The sequence below is a fragment of the Carlito syrichta genome, unplaced genomic scaffold (genome assembly GCF_000164805.1).
Source record: "Carlito syrichta isolate Samal-C Ts95f unplaced genomic scaffold, Tarsius_syrichta-2.0.1 Scaffold215435, whole genome shotgun sequence".
Classification (NCBI taxonomy): domain Eukaryota; kingdom Metazoa; phylum Chordata; class Mammalia; order Primates; family Tarsiidae; genus Carlito; species Carlito syrichta.
The window spans coordinates 30278-37319 of record NW_007159531.1 but is presented as its reverse complement, the minus strand read 5'-3'; the positions used below and the strand labels follow the sequence as shown (position 1 = coordinate 37319).

At 35.2% G+C, this 7042-nt stretch overlaps 1 pseudogene across 1 annotated transcript in view; it reads left to right on the top strand.

Moving 5' to 3' along the window:
* Window positions 1–7042, top strand: part of LOC103253260 — a 36976-nt pseudogene that overhangs the window by 12433 nt on the left and 17501 nt on the right. The window contains exon 2 of the transcript XR_503852.1: window positions 4015–4182. The product of XR_503852.1 is annotated as an ankyrin repeat domain-containing protein 45-like (transcript). The remainder of the gene's footprint in view (window positions 1–4014; window positions 4183–7042) is intronic.

Genomic DNA, 7042 nt, shown 5'->3' with positions numbered 1-7042 from the left:
CGCCACACTGTTTTCCACAGAGGCTGTACTAGTTTACACTCCCACCAACAGTGTAGAAGTGTTCCCTTTCCCTCACATCCTCTCCAGCATCTGTTATTTTTTTGAGTTATTGATGATGGCCAGCCTGACTGGAGTTTGGTGGTATCTCAGTGTAGTTTTAATTTGCATTTCTTTGATGACCAGGAAGGCTGAGCTTTTTTTCTTGTACCTGTTGACTGTTCATATGTCTTGTTTTGAGAAGTGTCTATTCATATCTTTTGGCCACTTCGTAATGGGGCTGTTTGCTTGTTTTTTCATTTCAGCACATTTGAGTTCCTTGTAGATCCTAGACGTTAGGTCTTTGTCGGACATATAATTGGAAAATATTTTTTTTCCAGTCTGTGGGCTGTCTCCCTGCTCTCTTGATGGTTTCTTTGACTTTGAAGAAGCTTGTGAGTTTGATGAGGTCCCACTTTATCTTATCTCTTATGGCGTGGGCACTTGGGGTTTTGATCAGGAATTGGTTGTCAGTTCCAATTTCCATAAGGATTCTTATAGTTTGAGGTTTTATGTTTAGGTCTTTTAGAGTTGGTCTTTGTGTGTGGGGATAGGTAGGGATCTTGTTTTAGCCTTCTGCATGTGGTCAGCCAGTTTTCCCAGCACCATTTACTTAATAGATTTTCCTCTCCCCATGGTTGGTGGTGGAAGCTTTGTCAAAGATGAGTTGATTGAGAAATTGAGATTTTGCTTCCAGAATTTGTATTATGCTCCATTGATTTATATTCTTGTTCTTGTACCAATACTGGGCTGTTTTGATTATTGTAGCTTCATAATAAAGTTTAAAGTCTGGGAATGTGATACCTCCTGCTTTTTTTTTTTGCTGAGGATTGTTCTGGAGATTTGTGGTTGTGTACGTTTCCATATGAATTCCTATATTGTCATTTTCAGGTCTGAGAAAAATACTGCTGATAATTTAATGGGTATTGCATTAAAACTGTAGATTGACTTGGGTAGGATGACATCTTAACAATGTTGACTCTTCTAATCCATGAGCATGGAATATTTTTCCATTTGCTTGTTGGGCTATTCTTCTATTAATCTATTTTATTTTATTTTATTTTTAGTTGGAGTCTCACTTTGTCACGCAGACAGGAGTGCAGTGGCACACTTATAGCCACTGCAGCCTCAACCTGCTGGGCTCAGGCAATTCTTCCACTTCTGCTTTCCAAGTAACTGGAACCACAGATGCATGCCACCACATCCAGCTAATTTTTTATTTATTATAGAAACAGATCTCACCAAGTTGCCCAGGATGGTCTAGAACCCCTGGGCTTAAGAAATCCTCTCACTTTGGCCTCCCAAAGTTCTTGGATTGCAGTCTTGAGCCACTGTGCCTGGCTTGTATTTTTATATTTAAAGTGGGTTATTTTGTAGGTAGTTTATTGTTGAATCTTACTCTTCTTTACCATTTATTGTGGGTGTTTAGATAATTTATATTTAATGCAATATTATGCTTCATTTCTAAATGATTATGTTGCTACTTTTCTATTTTTCCCACTTTTTCCTTGCTCTATTTCCCCTCTTTTTCCATGTTTTCTTTTGGGTTATTTTACTATTCTATTTATCTCCTTTGTTAATTTATTAACTACAAATCTTTGATTTTTATGTTGCTTTAGGGTTTATAGTATACATTTTAATAGTTTACCTTGGCCAAGTGTGGTGACTCAGCCTGTAACCCTAACATCTGAGGATTTTATCTGGCCTGAGCCCAGGGATTCGAGACCAGACTGGGCAACTGGGTGAAACCTCATCTCTACAATGAATCACAAAATCTAGCTGGACGTGGTGGTGTGTGTCTGTAGTTCCAACTACTTGGAAGACTGAGGTGGAAGGCTCGCTTAAGCCCAGCAGGTTGAGGCTGCAGAGGCTGTGAGCGTGCCACTGCACGCCAGCCTGGGTGACAAGAGACTCCAACTCCAAAAAAAAAAAAAACCCCAAAACAGTTTACTTTCACGTACAATATAGAAACTTGAATATAACATACTTCCATTCCCTACCTTAATGCTATTTTTGCCTTATATTTTACTATTATTATTATTATATATTAAATATCTGCATATTTAATGGAATTTAAATTACATATATATTATACATACGTGTTTTTATAATCTTATATACTGTCAGTCTTTAAATATTTTATAGTATAAACTAACAATTAAAACTTTAATTTTTAGAACTCCTGACACTGTACATAATATATCAAGTTTAACAAAATGTCTCTACAATAAATTTTTTTAAAAAAATTAGTGGGTGTGGTGGTACATGCCTGTAGTTCCAGCTAGTTGGAAGGTTGAGGCAGAAATATCACCTGAGACCAGCAGGTTGGGGCTGTGGTGACTGGGTGACAGAGTGAGAGTCTGACTTAACAAAATAAAAATGAAAGTAAATAAAAGAAAAACTCTCATTTCCAACAAATATACGAAACATAACTATTAAAATGCAAATTTAAACAATAATCTAACATGAATTACTCATCAAATTGGGAAAAATTTAAATATTTGACAGCATTAAGTACTAGTGAAGGTGTGGGAAATGGGGATTCCTTCATTCTACTGGAGGAGTGTAAATTGGTAAAATCACTTTTGAGAACATTTGTATAAAGTTGCAAATGAACAGACATACTTGATGATTGAGATTTTCATTTCTAGATATGTATCTGTGGGAAACTCTCATACCTGATCACTAGGATATATTTGTACAAAGATGATTATCCAAGTATTGCTTATGACAATGAATAATTGGAAACAACATAAATTAATAGGGAAGTAGGTAAATAAATTATGATCTGTTCACACTACAGAATATTATACAATAGTTAAAAGGAATAAATTTGGGTTTTTAAATGGGTAACGCTAGAAAACATAACGTTGAGACAAAAATCAAGCTACAAAAGGATTATATAATAGATGTTTAAAAGCATGGATTTTAAAAATATGATCATCTACTAACTAGGCTACAAGACTTGGGCAAATTATATAATCTTTTCATCTATAAAAATGGGATAATTTCTAAAAACCATGCTACATAAAGGAAAAGGAGTGCCCCAAATCAATATTTGACAGTATGTCCCTAACAGTATGCAAGGGAAGTTATATTATGATTGATTCATGTGAATATTGCCAGTCTTTTAGTAGGTATTTTCCAGTGGGAGTTATTGGCATACAGTCTTCCAGAATGTAATGTATGCTAAAATAATCTATTTTTTTTCATTCTGATTTATGCCCACCATGAAATTGTCTAATTTAGAAATGAGATTCCCAAGTTAAGTGTTGCAGGTGCATCTTGGTTTCTTCTTGCTACTTATAGTGAAATGCTAGAGGAAGGAGATAAATTGATAGAAGGACTTGATAATTTGGGAAATTCTAAGTCTGTCTAGATGGTAAGGACATTAAAATTAAGAGATTCACTGCCTGAAAAGGATGCTCTAGAAAAACAAAGCAAAACAAAACAAAACCCCACAAAAACTGAATTTGTGACTATACAACCCTTTGTTGACGTGTTGGAAAGACCAAAAGGTTCAGAGTAGACACAGAGATTAAGGGCATACAAGTCTATCTCTTTAATCAAAACTGGGAGTCTCTAGAAAGCTTAAGAACTATTTTTCTCAGCACAATAAAGTGAAGTGCAATATAATTAGATATGTCTGTGTATTCTTGTGGGTAAGTTCAATGATATTTGATTTGATTTTTTAAAATTAGTCTGAAAACCTTTTAAAGATGACTTTCATGTTTATCACCTTTAAAATTATGCTCATGGTAGTCTCCTTTATCATTATACCTCATTTATCTATAAAATGAGGATTGCAACTTCTCACATCATAGGAGCTTCATAGTTTACTCTGTGTAAAGCTCTTGGAAAGGCTTCTGGTCCATAGTAATTATTCAAAACTTGATAGCCATTATGATCTTCTATTACATAAAAGAGCCTGAAACAATATAGTCTACCTGGTCTGCCCATTTTCATTCTATTTGATAGGGTATACTCTCTTACACTGGGCTGCAGCCTGGGGTCGTTTGGAAACCTTAAAAGCACTGGTAGAACTGGATGCTGATATAGAAGCTTTGAACTTCCGGGAGGAAAGACCTTGGGATGTTGCTGCTAGGTATTCCCAGACTGAGTGTATTGAATTCCTGGACTGGGCAGGTAAGGAAGCTCCCAAGGTGTTACCAAACTGATGTGATGGATTTTTCTCCTGTGAGTTACAGGTAATGTCACCTTTCATCAAGATGTTTTGTCTGTAGACACAACCACTGTCACAGGTGGCAATAATATATGAAATCTGCCTCTTTTTTTCCTATTTTGCTATAGGCCTTAAACATTGTATGAAGGGGACCTAAAATGATCTGAAATTTATTTATACAAAATTGTGTGTTTCTTCTCACATGTTTAAACTTCAGTCACCTTGAAATCACTCTCTGTTTGATGCAATATACTTATTGAGATGCTTTTTCCACTGCTCAAAACAGTTTTTGAAGTCATCAATTTTGATGTCTTTAGTGATTTGACCATTTTTTTGTTTCACCTCTTTCACTTCAGCAAAATGTTTCCCTCTGAGGACTTTTTTTCATCAGGAAAACAAAGTTGCTTGGGGTGAGATCAGGTGAATAAGGAGTGTAGGACATGGTGAGGGGGGAGGAGGATGGGGTGTCATGCCATTTTTGGTCAAAAATTGCTGAACATTCGTCTCAGTGTGAGCAGGTTGTTTGTGTAATTTGCCCATCATGAAATGGCCAAATGCATTGAAAGAATCTCCAAGACAAATTCACTGAAGCCAAACGCAGACTCTTAACAACACAATAGCTGGTACACTGTTGCGGATGGGTTCCCAGAACAGTTACCTAGTGGAGGAAGCCTGTACTACAATGGACCTGCCCTCCAAAAAATAATTTTTTTTGGTCCCTCTTCATACTTCATACAAACTGTATGTGTTGGAAGCTTAGTGATTTACCAACTTCTAACAATCACCAACAATTTTCAGTTAGAATTTATGTACAATATTTGTTCAAGGCTATTTTCTGAGAGACCAAGGCAAAGTGAACCATTACTTGCATGTTTAAAAAACTAGCATATTTGAGCAAGATATTTGATTCCTCAGAAAATGTAATAATAACATTAGTCATTTGTTTTGATAAAGTTAATCTATGGTGTTAGTGACCAGAATAGTACTTGCCTTTATGGTATAAGAAGACTTCTGAGATGTAATGTTCTTTTGCTTGATCTGATTGCTAGTTACATGTATGTTCATTGGTGAAAATTTGTTGAGTTGCACACATAATTTTTGCACTTTTGTGTATGTTATACTTCAATACAAGGTTAAAAATACGTTGGTATTTTGCTAATATTTTGCTTACATCATTCCCATATCCCCATAGAACATAACTTAAAGAGGTTTCAGAAAGATATACCTGTGTGTAACCATGTGTGTGTTCACAAACACTGGTTGAAAAACTAGTACTTATGAAGTTCACAGCATTTATTTTGCATGGTTATCTGCTTTCATGTTTCTAGCAAGGATTTATCAACTGCCCATTATGAGCATAGTATTGTTATAGGTACAGTTGGTTGTTCCTGCCCTCTGGACAGTTGTTAAGTGGGAAATGGTAAGGTGTAGACACATTCAACAGTTATTTATCAGAGAGATTGTGATTCAGGGTTAAAATTGGCAGAGTGGGAAGTCCATGCCACAGGGTGGTTAGAGAACAGGAAATCAGAGCATGTCAGGCTTGAACTGGACCTTGAAGTATGAATGGGATTTGGATACACAGTAAAAGGGGAAAGAGTATGGACAAAAATCATAGAACTGTGAATGAAAGTGGTTTATTGGGAGGTGGTGACAAGGTCACCACTTGAAATCTATGTGACTTTGGACAAGATACTAAAATTATTTATACCCAGTTTCCTTTTCTGGAAAAGGGGGCCAATAATAGTTCTTACATCTTGGAGGTTGTTGTGAGAATTAAATGATGTAAAGCAGTTACAACGTCTGGCATGTGGTCAGCACTTGAAAAATGCTAATGGTCTTATTACAGTTGGTTTATCCCCTCAAATGTCAGGCTAAGGTATTTTTGTCTCATACTGGGAGCTATTGAAAGTTTTTATGTAGAAATGAAGGAAAGTGAAAGTGATAATTAGGAAGATTCAGCTGGTAGCAGTGAAGAACTTGCTCATCTGTAAAATGAGGAGACTAGGAGAACTGATGGAAATAAGGAAAGGAAGCAAACATATTTGGGAAGAAAGAGGTAAGTTGTGCTTTGTAGATTATTTTTATAAATTATTAAATAATTGATTATTATAATTAGTTCACTTGTACTAAATGCTTCCTAGGAATAATATTTCATATATCAAGATCTTCAATTTTATTATTAGATCTATAAGTAAAAGGAGAACACAAAAGCAAAGAATTCAATTAATTTCTCCATGAGTAGCAATTATAGGTGAAATTTAAACTCCATAAATTAAAATCCATTTTTGAAAAATAAGTAATCCATGGTAGTTAAACAAATCTGAGTCTAGAGACAAATTTTTCTATAACTTTTCTGAAAAGAAGTAGTTTGGGGATATGGATGTGAAGTCCTTGGTTTCCTTCCCCATAATATCTGTCTGTTTAATTTGGGTCCTTTGTTCTTAGATATATTATGCCTAATATGTTTTAGTGATGAAAAGAAAAGAATACTATAAAAAGTAAACTAGTGTTTCCAGATCAATGATGAAATTAGGATTGGAGCTTCATAGTAATGTAGTTGTGTAAAGACAAAAACATAAATTACTCAACATAAATTTTAACATTTTAAAGTTCAGACTTATCTAGAGTATACATCACTTCCAATTCTCCTTCTAGTGATTAGGAGTCACCTGAAGAGATTTAAGGACTTGAAGGTTCCCTACCCTCGTAGTGTCTTCCATGTTACTGGAAATTCCATTATTAGAGATACAATTTTTTTGGATTTTAGAGGTGAGAGGATTTTAAAAAATCTGCCAGGGTTTCCCATTAAAAGGGATATAT